The sequence below is a fragment of the Felis catus genome, chromosome B2 (genome assembly GCF_018350175.1).
Source record: "Felis catus isolate Fca126 chromosome B2, F.catus_Fca126_mat1.0, whole genome shotgun sequence".
In the NCBI taxonomy this organism is placed as follows: domain Eukaryota; kingdom Metazoa; phylum Chordata; class Mammalia; order Carnivora; family Felidae; genus Felis; species Felis catus.
The window spans coordinates 85,193,480-85,214,178 of NC_058372.1; the positions used below are offsets into that span (position 1 = coordinate 85,193,480).

General features: G+C 35.4%; 1 long non-coding RNA gene across 1 annotated transcript; it reads left to right on the top strand.

Annotated features, from left to right (window-relative positions):
- Positions 1 to 304: 304 nt before the first annotated feature.
- On the top strand, positions 305 to 16,193 carry LOC123385476. The gene is made up of 3 exons (XR_006598055.1): positions 305 to 553; positions 5,386 to 5,482; positions 15,767 to 16,193. It is a non-coding gene; the product is annotated as an uncharacterized LOC123385476 (long non-coding RNA).
- The last annotated feature ends 4,506 nt before the right edge of the window (positions 16,194 to 20,699 follow it).

Genomic DNA, 20,699 nt, shown 5'->3' on the forward strand with positions numbered 1-20,699 from the left:
AGAGAGAGAGAGAGAGAGAGAGCAGCAGGAGCAGAGACAGAGGGAAAGAGAGAGAATCCCAAGCAGACTCTGCACTGTGAATGCAGAGCCCGATGCGGAGTTTGAACTCACAAACTGTGAGATTATGACCTGAGCCGAAATCAAGAGTCAGATGCTTAACTGACTGAGCCACCCAGATGCCCCCAAATTGACCCTCTTTGTTATTTGGCTAAATCTATTTAGCTTTGCAAAACTGATCAAAAGTGTTATATTTTTTAGACTGCTTCCTTTACCCTAGTGCTACTCATAGATGGCAGCACTGGCATCATCTGAGAGCTTAGTAGAAGTGAGGAATCAGAGAACACAGCTCTATATACTAAACCAGAATGAGTATTTAACAAGATATCCAGGGGATTCTTATGCTCATCAACATTTGCCATGTACTGTTTGCTCCCTAGTGTAGCTTTTTGACCACTCCTGTGTGCTTCCGGAACAAAACGGGTTTCCTCCAAACCCAGCTCTTATCACAAGGAAAAGTAACTTTGGCTTATCTGTTTGTCCCTCTCCCTGGAAGGTAAGTCACTTGACAATAGAGGGTATATGTAAGTGCTTTTTGTATTGCCCGTATCCAGAACAATCCTTGGTTTTTAGTGGGTATTTTTAGTCTTCTTAGTTACTCTTCCTTAATTCCATTTCTTTTTCAATCGCATTCTTAGAATCATGTAAATAATACATTGTTATTTTAGTTGATGCTAGTGACATGGAAAGTATATAAAATAGAGAAATGAAAAAAAAAGACCTTTTAATCCCTCTACAACTTTTTATTTCTGAGAACAGTGCTCCATTTACTTTTTTTGTTTAAATACCTGAGTTCATGATATAGATACAATTTTGAATGCTATTTTTCTCATGCAACATTGTACAATAAACACTTTCATACTACTACTTACTTTTCAAAACCATTCTTTTATATCTATTTAATAATTTCAATGAGCATTTTAGGTTATTTACATTATGACCTCAGCCCATCTCTCTTGTTTTAACTTCAGCTGCCGGTCAATACGTTCAGTCCCTCTGCCCCATCCTTAAAACAGTTAAAAACAGACTAACTGCTGTTTTTGCTTTTCTTACAGTTCTAATTTTTCTGAAGCAATTATTTCCTTCTAATGCCTTCTCTGAATAGCTGAATCAATTAAGATCCTATCCATTGTATATGACTCAAGTTGCAAACTCTGTAAAACTTGCTCATGAAAATCTCAAAGATGTCTTTCCAAACTCCTATCACTTGCTGGTTTTTTCTATTACTATTATGACATTTGTCACATATACCCTGATATTGACTTCTAGTTATATCTACCATTTTATCCACAAAGAAATTTATGAACTGTGTCCAAATATTATTATAATTATATCATAAACATTATTTTTATATTCATAATATTTATAGAGACTTGCCCATAGGAGATTCCAAAATTCTTCTGCTCTATTGAAGTATACTTAATATACAAAATTGTACATATTTAATGTATATATTTTGATGAGTTTTGACATATGCATATACCTGTAAGGTCATCAGCATAGTCCAAGTAATAAACATATCCGTCACCTCCAAAAGATTTCTGCCCTTGTATTTATTTTGACTCCAGTAGTAGCACTAAAAGCACAGACAACAAAGGTGAAAATAGACAAATGGGACTACATTAAACTAAAAATCTTCTGCACAGCAAAGGAAACAGTCAATGGAGTGAAAAGGAAACGTACAGAATGGGAGAGATGTCGGCAAACCACATCTCATAAAGGGTTAATTTGGAAAGTATAGAAGGAACTCCTACAACCGAATAGCAAAGAAACCAATTAACTGGAAGGAAGGACGGGCGTTTGGGTGGTTCAGTTACTTAAGTGGTCCGACTTTGGCTCAGGTCATGATCTTGTGGTTTGTGGGTTCCAGCCCTGTGGCGGGATTGGTGCCGACAACTTGGGGCCTGGAGCCTGCTTCGGATTCTGTGTCTCCCTCTCTAGCTGCCTCTCTCCTGCTTGCGCTCTCTCTGTCTCTCTCCCTCAAAAATAAATAAACATTAAAAAAATTTTAAAAAATGGAATGAAGGACCTGAACAGGCATTTCTCCAAAGAAGGTATTCAGAGAACAGGTATAGGAAAGGTGTTTGACATTGCTAATTATCAGATAAATACAAATCAAAACCTTCCTGAGAGATCACCTCAAACCTGTTAGAATGGCTATTAAAAAAAAAAACCCACAGAAGAGAACACGTGTTGGTGAGGCTATAAATTGTAACATTGTGCACTGTCGGTGGAAATATAAAATGGTATAGCCTCTATGGAAAATAGAGTTTCCTCTGTTGGAAATGGAGTTTCCTCAAAAAATTAATAATAGAAATACTATATGATCCAGCATATCATATCCTGGGTTCCTCAGACAGAAACTTGTTTTTCATTCAAAGTTTTCCAATGTACTCTCTCATTTGGGTGGAATATTCTTCCTTCAGATATTCAGATGGTTTCTGCTTTCACTTCTTTCAGGTCTCTGTCAAATGGTGCCTTTACCAACTTGCTTCCCTTTACCCTGTCTCTCTTCCCATTATCCTTTTTAATTGCTTTGTTGTTGCTTATTATAATAACTTGAAATTTTATGGTATGTATTTGTTTATTGTTGGTCTTCTCCACTAGTATCTAAACACGCTGAAGGTAGCTATCTGGTCTGTCTGGCTCACTAACTAGAACAGTTGGTGGCACATAGCTTATCAATAAATATTTGTGGATGAATGAAAGAATGAAGGATATGACAATTCCTATACGTTTTCACCCAAGGTTAATCTAGTTTTTCCTGGCACCCAGAATATTAATTTTACATTAGAATTTGTACATGAATCCCAATCCTGATTTCAAAACTGAATACACGAAAAATTTTAGTAAATTCTCCCCCAATTTAATTTGACTGTATAGGCACAAAGCCACTATGGCACTGGGAACCAGGGAGAAAGCAAGAAGTTAAATTTGCTTATAATATGAAAATAATTTCCCTCTCTCTTACTCTCCTTCTCAGTCATCTCCCTTGCGAATATGAGCCATTTATTAAGGCAAAGTACAGGGTCGATGCACCATTCCAGTGATTCATCGTGGTAAAACCAGGCTTTGGTGTTTATGTGTTTTAAAGGATGGGCATGTGGGAACAGAGCACCTGGGAATAGAGATAAATGTTAGATATCCAGGCCTAGTGGGCTATTCGAAATACGTTTCTATGGTTTATTATATTCATAACATTTCCCAGTTTACCATGTCAGAGAATAAAACTTTGGTGCCGAAAACTTCAGAAGATTCTGCTTTATAAAAGAACTATATATCCCCATCAGAATGTTTTTTGCAGTTAAAAAAAGTAAAGTTAAATTGATTCATGCAAATTCTAATTCCATGCCAGAACCCAGAACACCATTTATGTGTCTCTAGCAATACTCCTAGAATACCCCCTGAAAGAAATAAGATGGTTAATACCAATTTATATCAGCAATTTTAAGCAAGAGAAATACACTGTTGGATAATCAGATGTTTAGAATAGTAAAACACATTCAAGTGAATGTGACACACACACACCCAAACACACAACATAAATTCATTGTGGTCTAAAACACTTATTTTTAGAACCTCTAAATCATAGAATACAAATAATTAATCTTGGTAGCTGCAATATGTGCATTGTCTAATTCTACTTAGAGTAAAAAAAAAATGCTGGAATATTTAAAAGCTTATCCTTGACTATATTTTCCTAATACTTCTAATAAAAATGACGAGAACATAATATAGGTAACTGGTGAGGTCACTTCTAAGGCTAAATTCCGATTGTGTTTTTCAGGCAGCGTCTATGAGCTGAAACTCAAATAATCCACAGTTTAGTCTCATTTCAAGATTCACTAGTGAAGAAGTAATCACAAGCTCACTTCTATACTCATTCACTCTAATTGTGCAGGTGATTGTAGTCCATTATATGTACAGACTGAAGTACAAAGGAAAGAATCTTCTGCATTCAATTAATTAACAATTTAAAAATATCCTAGGATTAGTAGTGCCCTTGGTATGTCAGTATATCTGATTGGGTCTCAATTTCCTGAATTTAGTTATTGTAACTCTCTCTTTTCACTTTGGGATTCTAAGATTTAAAAAATCTGGTTAAACAATAAATGAGAGATTTTCTGTTTCAGGGAGAGAAAAATGAAGGCATAAGACTAAAAAGGACTAGAAAATCTGATATCCTCATACCTTAAAGTGTAAAAATAAATACTGTATTTTCAGGATATAAATTCACATGACCCCCTACTAAGGGTTATGAGAAAGAATTCTTTTGGCACAATCTGTCTTTAGAACTTCACACCTTAAGATAAACACAGAAATGAAATTAAATATGGAAAAGACATACCAGCTGCAGAATAAAACTTAAATAATTACATAAATAAACAGACACATGATACCCTCAGTTCAGAAGAGAAAAGAAAAGAATTAAGGAAGAGTAGAAAATTAGAAAATTAATAAAATTTCATCATTATTTGACTTTTAAAAATAATTATTCCACTAGTGATTAGACTTGTTTAGCTGAATAACCCAAAAATGATGGGGGGATGAATAAAAAAAATCATACCCCGGAGAAAAAAAAAAGAGCATGCTTTATTTTATTTAACAAAATTGCATAAATATGTATATGTTCTGGCATAACTGACCAACTTAACACCTTAAAAATCTAACTCAATGACAAAAGGAAATATAAAAATTCTTACAAACCATAACTTTAATTGAAATGTATTCCTTTTTTTAATGTTTACTTTTGAGAGAGAACAAATGGGAGAGGGGCAGAGAGAGCAGAAGAGGGAGAATCCCAAACAGGCTCTAGCATGGAGCCCAACATAGGGCTCAATCTAATGAACCATGAGATCATGACCTGAACCAAAATCAAGAGTCAGATGCTTAACTGAATGAGCCACCCAGGCGCCCCTGAAATGTATTCTTTATTAGATATTACAACACAGTTTGCCAAATTCTTATTTAAAATAAATTTCTGTGGAAGTTTTATCCTGGCCTCATCACTGAGGTTTCTGACAGGCAGACTTATGATCTATTTAAATCTTAACTAATTGGGAGACATAGTTTTTTAAATGAAATTTTACAAAATACACATGACCCTTAAGATCTTTGTATATTTCTCTTAGTTATCAAAACATTTTGTTTCACCAATAGGCTCCGTGCTTATTATTTATTAGTAGTAATGAGTTTGGGTGTCTTTTCAGTGGTGTAATGGATGATTGTTAACAACAACAACAACAAAAAACAACCCAGTATTACCAGATATTTTCAGAAACCTATTATCTTTTCTGGTTTTGAATGAGATACTCTTTGTTTTGTCAGATGGCTACATGGAATCTAGGCTAAAAGATTTCCAGTACTATCAAAAACATCTCACATTGAACAGTGGATTAATCTTCGAAGGTATGTCCCCAGTGAGGTAAGATTCAGTTTATGTGTATTTGTTCTGGGGTTAGGCATTAGGAAGCTTCAAAGAGAGCTCTAGGATTAACTTTTCTATCTTCTTTGTTATTTCATATATTTTCCTGAATTCATATATATTTGGCTTTAATTACAAATAAATGATTTTTCTGCTTACTGACAGTTACAGAAATTACAAGTCTGTTTTACACGTTATGCTTTTGTTTCTGGTGAAAACCTATTCAAAAATATTCAGTGACTTTTACTAGAAAGAACTATATGTTTGTGCATGGTCATTTATTAAAGAGCGTTCGTTAGGTTTTTGACAACCAAAAAATCTGGCTCACTGAATTATGAAAGTCTTCCCTTTGGTTTTTGTTCGCTTGTTTTTGTTCTTGCTTTGTTTTGTTTTTACCCGTAACACCCTAGCAATGTCCATTACCTCTGGCAGGGAGCTAACAAAGTTAAAAGCAGGGTTTCCAATCTGCTTCTGGCTTCTAGCTGCAATTTCTATTCTGTTTCCATGGAAATAAAAATCAGATAAATAAAATAATAACATAAAAAGCGCTTTTACTCATGAATTTTTTTAAGCTTGTGATTTATTTTTAGTAAAAGTATAATTTTTTTCAAGTTAAGAGATCAAATATTGTTATTTCTTGAAACTATTTTCATTCCAGAAAGTATTTATTTAAAAAGACATATATATCTTCTGGAAAAAAAACCCAGCAAAACACTAGCCTTCATGTGACCCAGTCTGTAATCAGTTAGCCTTCTAATATCCAGAACAACCTGGTGGACCAAATAGTGACCCACTAGCTCCCAGTGAGCCTCTGGCCCCAGGGAAAAGACTTTGCCTTGCTTTGCTTTGGTAGAAAATGGAGTAATGCTTCTGGAACCAGTGGAGTTGTTGACTAGGACAAGGGAAAGGATTAGTCTCCAATTTAAAATGTGCTCAAAGTACAAAGTGGCACCTTAAAGATCACAGTGACAATTTTGGAAGCAGCTTGGTAAGGCTGCTCTTGTTATCATGTCCCAATAGTAGAACCTGACTGTCATGTATTGCTGTTCTTTTATTACATCTAAGCTCCAGAAGATGGATCAGAGCTTAAATTCATGCTCCTTTTTTTTTTTAAACCATTATTACTAAGAATCACTTTTGTTTCCTTCATGCTATATCAAACATCTTTTATTCTTCTTGAGTAACTCATTTCTTTGCTACTTTTGGCAAGTAGACAGAGTACTTTAAGACCAATTGTGGATTTCTTTGAACAGTAGTATTGCCCCACTAAAAGTCTGTGATTGGAGTCACAATCTGAAATGGGACCATAGCTCTATATGTAAGATGGTGGCTATAGTTGTTCCTTTGTGTTCTCCCCTAATGCAAAAAATCCACTTTTTACATTTTTAGAGAAGACACCGAACTATAATATCTGTCTCACCATTTACATGGTTATTTGAAGCACTGTCTACTCAAATATATGTTTTGTTGATTTTGCATTTATTACCACCTTCCAACCACCATGCACATGCACCCCCTGCCCCCTGCCACACACACACAGACACTTCTTTAAAACATAAGAGAACCAGGGGCGCCTGGGTGGCGCAGTCGGTTAAGCGTCCGACTTCAGCCAGGTCATGATCTCGCGGTCCGTGAGTTCGAGCCCCGCGTCAGGCTCTGGGCTGATGGCTGGGAGCCTGGAGCCTGTTTCCGATTCTGTGCCTCCCTCTCTCTGCCCCTCCCCCGTTCATGCTCTGTCTCTCTCTGTCCCAAAAATAAATTAAAAAAAAAAAACAAAACAAAAAAAACGTTGAAAACATAAGAGAACCAGGAATACATTGTATTACAGGTATACCCTCCTCCCTGGCTACCATGGTGTGATCAACATTAAAGCAACTTATGCATTTTACATTGCATTTTACTTAAGTTCAATTCATGCCTTCTGCAATATGCTGTTATTTTTACATTTTCTGGCACTTAAGATTTCCTGGCACTTACAGATCTCATGACTGAATAGAAGAATACATGAGTGAGAACAGAGTGGTTGAGAGCATGAGATGTAAACGTCTTGAACTCAAATTCTAACACTCTCATTTCTTTGCTATTAAAAAATACGCAGAATTGTTATTAAATCTCTCTATGCCTCAGTTTCCTGATCTATAAAAAAGGAACAAAATAGTTCTACTTAATAGGATTGAAATGAAGATTGACGAAATAAATAAATAAATAAATATGGTACATAGTTGGTGTGGAAAAGTTGTTTCATAATTATACAAATTGGGCAAAAGGGATCGTAAAGATGAAAGTAACTGGGATAACCAATTAAGTATTGTCCAACTGCAGTTACTTTGGGGAGTATAAAAGGAGTGCTATAATAATTAAAACATAATTAAAAATTATATACTGACAAACAACTGGTTATATTATTTTGGTAGATCTGTAAAATACTTCTTTTAAAAATTATTTTCAAAATAAATTATTAATCTATAATAGATACATTAAAATAGACTCTATAATTTATATTGATTTAGAAATAACAAGTAAGGACACCTGGGTGGCTCAGTAGGTTAAGTGTCTGACTCTTGATTTCGGCCTGATTTGATCTCACGTTTCCGGGACATGGAGCCCCGTGTCAGGCTATATGGTGTCCCTGCTTGGGATTCTGTATCTCCCTCTCTCTCTGCCCCTCTCTCTCTCTCAAAATAAATAAACAAACAAACAAACAAACATTAAAAAATTAGAACAAGTGAAATAACAATTTTGGGCACATATTCGCTTCCTTTAATCAGTCTAGTCTTCTCATCTCGGTCTGTGGCACCGTCTTTTGCAGTATACAGTTCAGACTGGCCAATACAAGGAGCCAAGGTGGGGCAGCAGTAGTACTAAACAAGACCAAGAGGAGTCTGTCATCCCTAGTAATTTGGGTCCTAGTGCAATTTGTTTGATCACCATGTAACCGGCATGACATTCTTAAAAGTTCTTGAAAAGGGACAGTTATGTTGTCACTGGAAGGAGTGGGACAAAAGAAACCCAGGTTTTAGACTACCTGTCTTTTTTTTTTTTAAGTTTATTTATTTTGAGAGAGACAGAGACAGCGTGAGTAGGGAAGGGGCAGAGAGAGAGGGAGAGAGAGAGAGACAGAATCCCAAGCAGGCTCTGCACCATCAGTGCAGAGCCTGATGTGGGGCTTGAACTCATGAAACCACAAGATCGTGACCTGAGCTGAAACCAAGAGTCCTATGCTTAACCGACTGAGTCATCCAGGAGCCCCATAGGCTAGCCGCCCCATAGACCTGTGTCTCACACCTGCTAACTGAGACCATGTGGAACTTCAAAGCAACTCCTTCTATCCAACTCTTAACATTTTTTTTAATGTTTTATTTATTTTTGAGACAGAGACAGAGAGCATGAGCAGGGGAGGGGCAGAGAGAGAAGGAGACACAGAATCCGAAGCAGGCTCCAGGCTCCAGGCTCCGAGCTGTCAGCACAGAGCCCCACGCGGGGCTCAAACTCACAAACCATGAGATCATGACCTGAGCCAAAGTCAGATGCTTAACCGACTGAGCCACCCAGGTGCCCCTATCCAACTCTTAAGTATATTACTTTGTTAAGAAATCAACAGTTTAGGCAAGTACTAAAACCATCAAAACAGTAGGAGAGCAATTTTGACTAGGTTTGTTCTAAGGAAGTCCAGTGGTCACCTAGAAATGTGACCCTGGGATGCTGTCAGTAGTTCTGTTTGAAATTTGGGGCTTCATTTAGACATACATTATTACAGAACTAATAATATGGACAATTCTTTTGGTAAACTATTACCAAGTTAAAAATTCTCTGAAAGTCCAGTGAACCCTAAGTTTTTGAGTTGAAATGATAATAGGCAATTCATTCTTGTGGTTGCTCCCAACCCCTGAATACATTACAGAATTATACAAAACTTGTACAGGAAAAACAGATATAAAACAAGTATAAAACATTAAAATATATCATTTTTTTTCCAAAAGAAAGAGCATTATAGTAAATTGACAATTACCTAAGAGATGGTGTTTAGATGTTAAATCTAATCCAGGGTGACCATTGGGACATTTTGACATTATCCTGTTCTCAAGAGTTAGCTGTCAATGTTTCTGAACAGCAGTAAACTCTTCCTTTCTGTTGCTGTTTCTCTTTACCGGATTCTCAGTTTTGAGTTAATTTCTGAATATTTCTTTCTCTGTCTCTTTGTATGCAAAGCTGTCCACAATTTTCTTATCAGATAAGCAGTATATAAACTAGTCTTATGTAATTAATAATAGATATTATGAATATAGAAAAAATAAATATGGTGAAATTTACTATTGAGTAAAATAATTGGGAAAAATGACATTAAATTAATGCCAAATTAGGCTAGGTAAATTGGACTTGGAGAAAAGGGAGTAAATAGGAAAAAAGCAAAAAGAAACACATCACTGGCATAGTCTTAGAACCAGCAATTGGTATAATTTTATACAAAAGCTGGCTCAGAATTTGAAATTTCATCAGAACATTTAAATCAAAAATAACTTATTCTGATGAAAAAAAACAGAAAAAAATAAAAACAGAAAAATATGTAAAATTATTTATCTTCATTGTATTTATCCAAATATTACATTGGCTTGAGGATATTACAATTATTTTTGAAAACAAGTAAAACAATATTTGCATAATGTGACTTTTAGATACTTATAATCAAAATTCAGTGAGGGAAAAAGAGTGTGATCAAAATGGCTCAATTGAAATAATGTGCATGCTTTGGGAAGACCATGTCTTTTAGAGAACCATCTATGAAAGAAATCTCCTAAATACATACTACTGCTTTGCACATAAAACTAATAATTTTTTTAAATTTTTATTTGAAAGAGCCTATGTAGAAAATATATGGTATGTATATACTTTTTGAAACAGAAAAGTAATAATACAAACAGCAGTATGTCACAGAGTGTAAGAAATTGAGTATTATAAGAAAAAGAAAGAAAGAAAGAAAGAAAGAAAGAAAGAAAGAAAGAAAGAAAGAAAGAAAGAAAGAAAGAAAGAAAGGCTTTGTCTTTAAGTCTTGTATATCCCTGACTGACTACATAAATCTTTTCCCTACTTCATTCACATTTTTGGTTAAACATGTCTTGCTTTTTATTATCGTTTTACTATATCCGATATGTGTTAGCGTATTGTTTAGGTTTGTATTTTTTTGAACTTTATATAAATAGAATTATAATTTATGTATTTTATCATCACTTGCTTTTACTACCAAACATTATGTCTTTTGAGATTCATTCATCTTGATTGAAGTAGCTTATTTTCACTGTGGCATAGCTTTAATTTTTATATGACAATCTACTGATTATTCATGTTTTCTACTGATGATGAATATTTATATCATTTCTATGCACCCCCCCCATTATGGATAGCAACGCTATTCCCAGTCTTTAAAAACATTTTTTAAGTTTATTTATTTATTTTGAAAGAGAGAGAGAGAGAGAGAGAGAGAGAGAGAGAGATTAAGCATGAGTGGGGTAGGGGCAGAGAGAGAGGGAGAGAGAATCCCAAGCAGGCTCTGCAGTCTTAGCACAGAGCCTGATGCAGGGCTCAGTCCCACAAACCTTAAGATCCTGACTTGAGCCAAAATAAGGAGTCAGATGCTTAACTGACTAAGCCACCAAGATGCCCCTGCTATTCACAATCTTGTAAGGAGTCTCCAAAAGCATGTGTGCAGCAGTGTCTCTAGGGTATGTATATACTAAGCACTGGATCGAGGATCTGAACATTTTTAACTCTATTATATAATGTCAAGCCATTTTCAAAATAGTAGATCAATCGTTCATGAGAGTTTGGTTGTTTCATATCTAACTGAAAAGTAATCTTAGCTGACACTTTTATTCTCGCTAATATGTCTTTAATTTGTATTTTCATCATCACTAATGAGGCTGAACACATGTACACTTACTGGCCACTCCTTGTTCCATTAAATTGCTTGTTTTCCTCACACTTTAGTTCTTTATACATTCTGAATAACAATCCATTGTCAATGCCATTGTCAATTCCATTGTCCATGACAATGGCAAATGTTTTTCCATTGTGTGTTCCAAGTATGACTCTTCTTTTCATTCCCTTTAGAGAAGAATGGTTAATTAGTTATGTTATCATGTTCAGTGTAATAAAATTTATTCCTCCTTTCCTTTTATACTTTCTACTTTGTGTGTGTTACTTATATCCTTTCCTATGCCTACTAACCAAATACTTTAAAGAACATAAAAGCTTTCTGTGTTCTAATTTTGCCCATTTGCTTTTACATACTTCATCGATTTATTTGATCACAAATATGTCCAATATTGAGAATAGAATGTTTCTTGTATTTGCTTATGACATGAATATGTCACAAAACTAGTAGGGTTCTCAAGGGAAATTGGTTCTGCTTGCTAACTGTTATCAGAAAAGATTTCTTAAAATCATTTGCTTAAAATGGACCCAAATAATTTTGGTTTTCTTTCAAAAAAATTAAATATTTCCCAAGGCCATAAAGATAATTTACACTATTTTCTTTTAGCACCTGGTCAGTTTGTCTTTTACACTGCAATTGATTGTTGTATATGGTATAAGGTAGGGAAATTAAATATATATGTATATATTTCCTCATGGAAAAATATCCATTACTCTTTAATCTAAAATGATAGTTCATAATATATCAGGATACCTATGCTTTTACTCAAAAATAATATCTAAATAAAGCACTTGAAGTGTTGTATTCATTTTTTAAGTTCATTTAATGTGAGAGAGAGAGAGAGAGAGAGAGAGAGAGAGAGAGAGAGAGTAGGGGAGGGGCAGGGAGAGAAAGAGAGACAGAGACAGAGACAAAGACAATCCCAAGCAGGCTCTGCACTACATGGGGCACAACCCTACATGGGGCTTGAACCCCTGAACCACGAGATCATGATCTGAGCCAAAATCAAGAGTCTAGTGCTCAACTGACTGAGCCATCTAGGTGCCCCAAGTTTATATTTATTTTTTATTATAAATAAAACCTCTCAAACTTTTTTCAAATGAAACTACTGGAATAATTCTCACATAATACCATATATAATTTTTGTCTTTTTCATTTACATATGTTTTGAACATTTTCCCACATTTCTACCTAATCTTTCTAAAGACTATCTAGAAATCTTTCATTATCTTAGTGAAGTCATAAGATTTTTCAGTGGAGTGAATGTTTATGCTTCCTCCATTCTCCAAATTCATATATTGAATTCCTAAACCCCATTGTGGCTGTATTTAGAGATGGGGTTTCTAAGAAAGTAAATACCATTAAATGAGGTTGTAAGGGAGAGTTCTAATACGATAGGATTACGTATTTATTTATAAATCATGAGAGGTTATTAGCTCTCTGCCATGTGAGGACACAGTGATAAGACAACCAAATACAAGGAAGAGCAAGCTCTCATCAGGACCTGAATTGGCTGGCATCTTAATCTTGGACTTCCTAGCCTCTAGAATTGTGGCAAATTAATTTTTTATTGTTTAAGCCTCCAAGTCTATAGTATTTGTTATAGCAGTCCGATCAGACTAATCCACACTGTTTTAGGATTAGTTTAAATGTAGATAATATATCATTATGCTGACATTGTCAATGTATCATTAAGATCTCTGAGTTCCTTGGGCGCCTGAGTGGCTCAGTCGGTTAAGCATCTGACTTTGGCTCAGGTCATGATCTCATGGTCTGTGAGTTCTAGCCCCATGTCGAGCTCTGTGCTGACAGCTCAGAGCCTGGAGCCTGTTTCAGATTCTGTGTCTTCATCCCTCTCTGACCCTCCCCCATTCATGCTCTGTCTCTCTCTGTCTCAAAAATAAATAAGGGTTTAAAAAAATTAGAAAAAAAAAAGATCTCTGAGTTCCTTAAATTTTCTTTCTTTCTTTCTTTCTTTCTTTCTTTCTTTCTTTCTTTCTTTCTTTCTTTCTTTCTTTCTTTCTTTCTTTCTTTCTTTCTTTCTTTCTTTCTTTCTTTCTTTCCTTCCTTCCTTCCTTCCTTCCTTCCTTCCTTCCTTCCTTCCTTCCTTCTTTTCTTTCTTTTTCTTTTGGAGAGAGAGCATGTGCAAGTGGGGTAGTTGTAGAGGGAGAGGGAGGGAGAGAATCTCAAGGAGCCCCCATGCTCAGTGTGGAGCCCCCATGCTCAGCCCCCATGCAGGGCTCTATCTCAGGAACATGAGATCATGACCTAAAAGGAAATCAAGAGGCAGACACTCAACTGACTGAGCTACCCAGGTGCCCCTGAATTACTTTGTTATGGTAAATTCCTAGGAATAGATTTAGTAAATTGAAGGGCTAAACGTATTTGTAGCTTTTAGAAATATTTTGCTATATTGTTTTCCCAAATGATTATATCATTATACCACATATATCAGTAGTAATAGAGCATATCTGTTGCACATTAAATTCAGAAGCTTTGTTGTAACTCTGTTTTAATATGATAATGAGATAAATATGATGGTACTTCAATATCGCTTTGATTTTTAATTTAACATGCATATGCTTAATTTTCAGTTGCTCCTTAACTACATAGAGGCTAATTCTGTGGCTCTTAGCAAAGGACTTTCCTTTGATTCACAGAGCTAATCCTGTGTATATACATTTGGGCAATCTTAAGGACATGATAATAATTTCCTTACAAATAAATAATACACTCTTAAGTATACAAAAATAAATTCAAAGAAGTGAGTTTATCCCATAACTCAAATGCAATTAGCTCAGAAAAACACATTGACAAAAGACTATGTTCTAAAACACATATACACATGAAAAAATACTTCTAGTGCCTACATATAGCATTGTATACATATATGCATAAATATGAGTTAACTTATAAAACAAAAATCTATAGAAAGCGATGGCTTTGGTGTACTATTTTACAAAAGAAACTTAAACTGAATGCCTTCCGTGCAACCACACAATAACTAAAACTAAAAACTAGTTGGTTACTTTAATAGACATTTAGTCTCTTTTCATTATTTAAGAAAAGAGACATTTTCTGAAATATGGCTTTTAAGCTTTCAATTTGTAGGTTTTTGAATCAGGCCAGCATGAATCACAAAGACCCAATTACTACAAGGCAGTGGCTTTCCCGTTTCTTTAATATTTCCACTAACCTTATTTCTCCTGTGAGCAAAATAACTGCTGCTATTTGCTCAGAATTGGCAGCCACAATCAGATTGGCTGTCAAAGATCCCTGTCTCTTGCACTAATTTCAAGCTCTATTGAACAGTGCTGCTGTGGCAGGACCAGTGTGCCACGTTTAATAGCCACCCTGGCACAACTTGGGGATAATCTTAAGGAAACTTGTGGATATTGCTAATTAAAGGAAAAATGCTAGTTTTTTTTTTTTCTTTTCTCTTCCCCTATCTGTCCTTTTTTTGGTTGGGTTTGATAAGCTATTTCACAGTGGTACAGTTCATTGCTACAAATATTATCAATGGCCAGCAGGTAGTATTTAAAAAAAATACAGGTGGAATTTTATTCCACAAATAGAAAAAATAAGCTGACAGAGATCATGCACCATTAAGCTTGTATAAGAGACAACAAATGTACTTTCCCAGGCTATTTCCATAACCTTCCCTTAGAGGCCTCTGTTTCATGTGCCCATGTATTCTACTACAGAAAGACAATCTAAAGCAATCTCCACTTCACCTGGAACTCCCTCTTTAGTATCCTGTAATCATCTGATCTATGACCCTTACCTCCACTGCATAGTCTTTATGAGTTAACAAATGATCTTCTAGATACAAAATTCAAATGAAGACGTTCCAATCACCTTTCCTTTAACTGTTTCCAAAATGTGCATTTTTTACTATGTTTTGCCTGAAATATATGTATACTTTGCCTGTTATTACTTTTTGATCATTTTTTTAATGTTCATTTATTTATTTTGAGAGTGAGAAAGAGAAAGAGAGAGAGTAGCAGAGAGGGGGAGAGAGAATCTCAAGCAGGCTCAGCACTGAGGCTGAGCTCTGACTTGGGACTAAATTTCACAAACAGGTGAGATCATGACCTGAACAGAGATTGAGTCTCTGAGCCACCCAGGTGCCCCTTGATCATCCTCCTCTAATTGTGACTTTTCCATCTCAGATTCTGTGGGTTCCACTTTCTCTGCCCACATGGTAAGTTAAGGATTTCCTAGGTTTCTTCCTTATAGCTTTCTCTTCTTGACAATTATTTTATCCCCCTAGCAGTCTCATTCCATCTTGTGACTTTAACCATCACCCCAATGCTGCTAACTCAGACATGTGTCCTCCTATATTGTTCTTCTAGGAGCCTGAGTCAGATATTTACTTGCTGTTGAATCTCTCCACCTGATTATGAACAAACATCTCAAACTGTTTTAGAAATGTTTGGCGGTATATGTTGAACCTGAACAAAGACATACTCTCTGATCCAGAATTCCACAACTTGGTCTACAATCCACAAAAATGTATGCAAATGGGCATCAGAAGATACATAGGAATGTTAAAAGTATCATTGTTTATAATTGCTCCAACCAAAACAAACAAACAAACAAACAGATAAACAATAGTAGAGTAGATACATCAGTTGGAGTAAATTATAAAATGGAATCCTGTACAGAATTGCAAAAAAAGGAACCACTGCTAGGCAATATCAGATAATCTTGCAAACATAATCCTGAGTGACAAATGCCAGGATAAAAATGTGTATAATGTATATTTTTATTTATAGACACTTCAAAAATAAAAAAAAAGTCTTTGATGTTAGAAGACAAGATATTCTATTTGAGGAATATGGGTTGCTGGGAGAAGTTACAAGTGGCTTTTGGTGGGGGTGACCACATTCAATGTTCTGTCTTGATCTTGGTGCTGGTTACATGTATGGACACTTGGTAAATTGATCAAGCTATACATTTATGGACTGTGCCTTCTTCTGACCATTAGTTATGTTCCATAAATTATTTAATACCATCACTTTACAAATGATGATAAATTCCATAGTACCGCAAGAATAACTTTATTTTATTTTATTATTTTTGTTTTTAAGTATTTATTTAGTTTTGAGAGAGACAGAGCATGAGCAGGGGAAGGGCAGAGAGAGAGAGGGAGACACAGAATTCAAAGCAGGCTCCAGGCTCTAAGCTGTCAGCACAGAACCTGATGTGGGACTCGAACTCATGAACTGTGAGATCATGACCTGTGCTGGAGTCAGCACTCCGACTGAGCCACCCAGGCACCCCAAAAATAACTTGAAAAATATATCTAATTATAATGTTATCCTACATAAAGTCCTTCAATGTTTTTCTATTGACTTTAGAGTGAAAACCAAAATATCAGAGCATGGAATAAAAGACCCTCCTAGTCTAGCTTCTGCCAAGATCTAGCCTCAACTCTTACCATGTCTTGGCCACGTCAAACCAGTTTTCTTATTTTATTTTTATCAATCTTTGTTTATTAAAGATTTATTTTTCACTTTTATGTTTAAAAACTCAGATATTTCTCCAATGTAGTCCACTTCGACTACAAGAGGTAAACATTTTCTCCATTGCATTTCTATGTCATTCTCTGTGTACTTTTTTTGTAGCTCCTAGCCCAGTAACTGTTTTCTTTAGCAATAATAGGAATTGCATAGGAGCTGGGCAATGGAGGGAGAAATCTTCATATATTAAGGAGTATCCATTAAAGATAAAGGAATGTAATATTTTGCAAAATACTACATTATGATCTATTTTAAAATTAGAAAAACAGTAGAGTTAAGAAATTGGTGTAGGTATCAATTTAAGATTTTCAGAAACTGAATTATCTACGAGTAAATTAAGATTTTTATCTACAGTCTGAAGTGTAGTGTTACATTGAGTAACACGAACTAAAACAAAATGTCCTATGAAATGTACCCAAATGATTGCCCACACAGGCATAGAGCATACTGATAAGCATGTATTCTGAACTATAGCTGGATCTGTCAACACCCACAACTAAAATATAAATATAGGTTCACAAAATTATTCAACTGTATATTACAGTGTAATTAGTCTAAGTTTGCTTGTATGTAGTTATAAACAAAAGTACAAAATAAAGGGTGGCAGAAGAGGCCACCCCAAAATATGTCTCCAAGAAATAAGAATTATTTTGAGAAAGAGCAGGAAACAGAAGGCCTGAAAACAGAGTGGAAATTACCTTTTTGTAAATAAAATTTACATATATAAAGAAAATATTTTTAAGGGTATATCTCTATCTACACCAGAAACAGAAGGATGACTCTAAATCACAAAAGAATCAGTGGAGAAGGCAGTGACTTAGTCCCTGTAACATAACTTACCCTTGTTTACCATCCTTTTCCTGGTCACCTCCCCACAATTGGCCTCTCTCACTCAGGCCTTTCTTTTGCTTTTTGCTGAAGATGGTATTCAAGCCTGAGTCCTAAGCTATCTTGGAGAGTTACTTATTTTCCCTTCGTAGCTCCCATGTGTACCTTAATTACATGTGTTAATAAACTTCTGGATTTTTTTCCCCCTTAATCTGTCTTTTGTCAGAGGGTTCCCAGTTGAGAATTTAGTAGGGCATAGGGGAAATTATCTATTTTGTTCTTCCTCTACAAAAACTAATGAGAAATTTAAAAATTCTCTTCCCTAGAATTAAGGAAAAATGTTCCGTTAAAATTATTATTTATATTACTTTGTAGTAATTATTGGAACAACTTTTTTTTTAATGAGATTCAGCCAAAATTAATTCTTTAACTGTAGAGTAAGTTAGACTGGTATATTAATTAATTTATATTTGCAAAATATATTCAGATATTTAAAATTTTCATATAGGTGGGTCAAATCCTTGTTCTGCCACTTATCTGTACGTGTCTTTGAATATTATTTCACCTCATGGAAAAAAATGCATTATCTATAGAATTGGAAAACAAAGCCCATCTTGCAGGACTATTCTGCGATTTTGAGGTGAAATATTTAAAATGCATAGTAGTTTACACAATGGAAAAATCTGTAAATGTTACCTATTATGATTTTTACTACTATGAATGAAATTATGTACTTGAGTACAATATTTAATAAAGCTGCTAAATTTGCAACTCAGTTAAAATGATTTAGCCTCTGATAATTATCATTACTTGCATAGTAGCCTCTAGTCTTCCTTATTGACTAAGCTCTATCTTTTCTCAATTACTGCATTTTTTGTTTATGTTTTATGTGTGTTTGTAACTTTGTCTAAAACTATGCATGACTTTTATAGTAAGGGAATTGGCTTGTCTTTTGTCCCTGGTTCCTGGAAAAAAAAAAAAAAAAAAACCCCTCTGGCCCCTTGGAATTTCCTCAATGGTTGGAGTGTCTTTGATATTCATGCTGGGACCCTGGGGTCACACCTGAGTTTATGCTAATTAGCTGACTTATGGTTGGCTCCAAGACCTTTAATGTTAATGAGATGACTCATGATGGGGGACAGACCACACCAGAAATACCAGTCATGTGACTAGTCTATTGGAGCTTTGAGCTATGTGATATCAGCCTGTCCTCTTGGGACTGGAGGGATGCTGGAGATGGAATACAGCCACTGAGATTTACTAACTCATGCCTACATAATAAAATTCCAATAAAACTCTGGTGACCAAAGGTCAGATGGGGTTCTTGGTTAGTGATAAACAAATGATGTGAAAGTGGCAGGTTCTGAGGACATGGAAGCTTCTTATTTGCTCCCAGAGCTTTTTCTTTGGGTCTCTTTTGGCTGATTGGTATTTGCCTCCTTTATAATAAAACCATAAGTATAGCACTTACATGAATTCTGTGAGTCATTCTAGCAAATTTTGAACCTAAGACATTAGTGGGAAACTGCACATTTGTAAACATGTTGGTCAGAGCACAGGTGACCTTGGAATCCAGAGCTTGTGGCTGGTGTCTGATGTGAGAGTAGTCTTGTGGAAAGCTATGCTATTAACTTATGAAATCTAACATAATTCTGAGAAGTTAGGGTCAGAATTGCATTTCAGTGGCAAATCAAAATGTGTGGGTAGGAGTTTACATAAATAAAATAAATGTTTTTATGCAATGTGATAAATACAATAGCACATACCTGGTCTAAAGGAAGCATCTGCAACTGACTCTGTAGTTTCCATTATAATTGTGAACTCAGTACTGCCAGCATTTCGACTTTTGAAGAGGAAGAGCAATGCTTTACTTTTGTGTGAAATCTCATGGCTATTAAAATGTCAAGTAATTAAAAATACAAGTGTTGGGCCAAAGAAATAAAATCTGGCTATATAAGTCTTGTACAATAAAGTGTATCCTCAGTCTAAAAGTTTTACAGAATATGAAGTTTGGAATCAGATGAGAAGGGTTAGAGGAAAGGAAGCAAGTAACCAAGGAAGGAATAATAATAATTAAAAAAAACGTGAAAGAGGGGCACCTGGGTGGCTCAGCCAGTTACGTGTCAGACTCTTGATCTCGGTTCAGGTTGTGAACTTACAGTTCATGAGTTTGAGCCCCACGTGGGGCTCTGTGCTGATGGTGTAGAGCCTGCTTACAATTCTTTCTCCCTCTCTCTCTCTGCCTCTACCCCACTCATGCGCTCTCTCTCAAAATAAATAAACTTAAAACATTTTTTTAAAAAAAGAAAGTATATTCACTTGATTGATTCACAATACCTAGCACTTGAAAAACTGAGAGATTATGTTTTAAAAACATATTCCAGGACTTCCAGTTTTAGCTCTAACATATAGCAGGATATACATGTAAACATGTCAAGAGCCTAGAAGTCATCAAACCTGTCCTTAATAGCCAGAAAAGACTGAGTAGACTGAAAATCAACTACTTTTTCTAAGGCATCTGAGGTCTTGGGGAAAACTGTCACCTGTGAATCTCAAAAGATAGATGAATACATAGTCTCAGTCAAGATCTGCCTTTCTGGATCAGAAGCTGCTGGAGCCATGAAATGGTAGCAGTACTCAGATGATAATGTTGGTGAATTACTAGAACCTGAGTATGGGGTTACCATGAGAGTAAGAAACTCCTGGGGCCATAGTCTTATGGGAGTTTACACTTTCATGTGTTTTACTTACAGGAAGCCCACCAGCTTCACACAGGAAAGTTCTAAATCTAGCCATTGAAGAGGGAGAGTAATCATTGTGAAATATGCCCAGAACATTTTCTATAAAAGCCTACTCTCCAAGTGCAAAGAACCTTACTAGAGCCTTATCTCAACTTGAAGAAGGTCGGTCTTCCCAGTCCACCCTCTTCTAACCT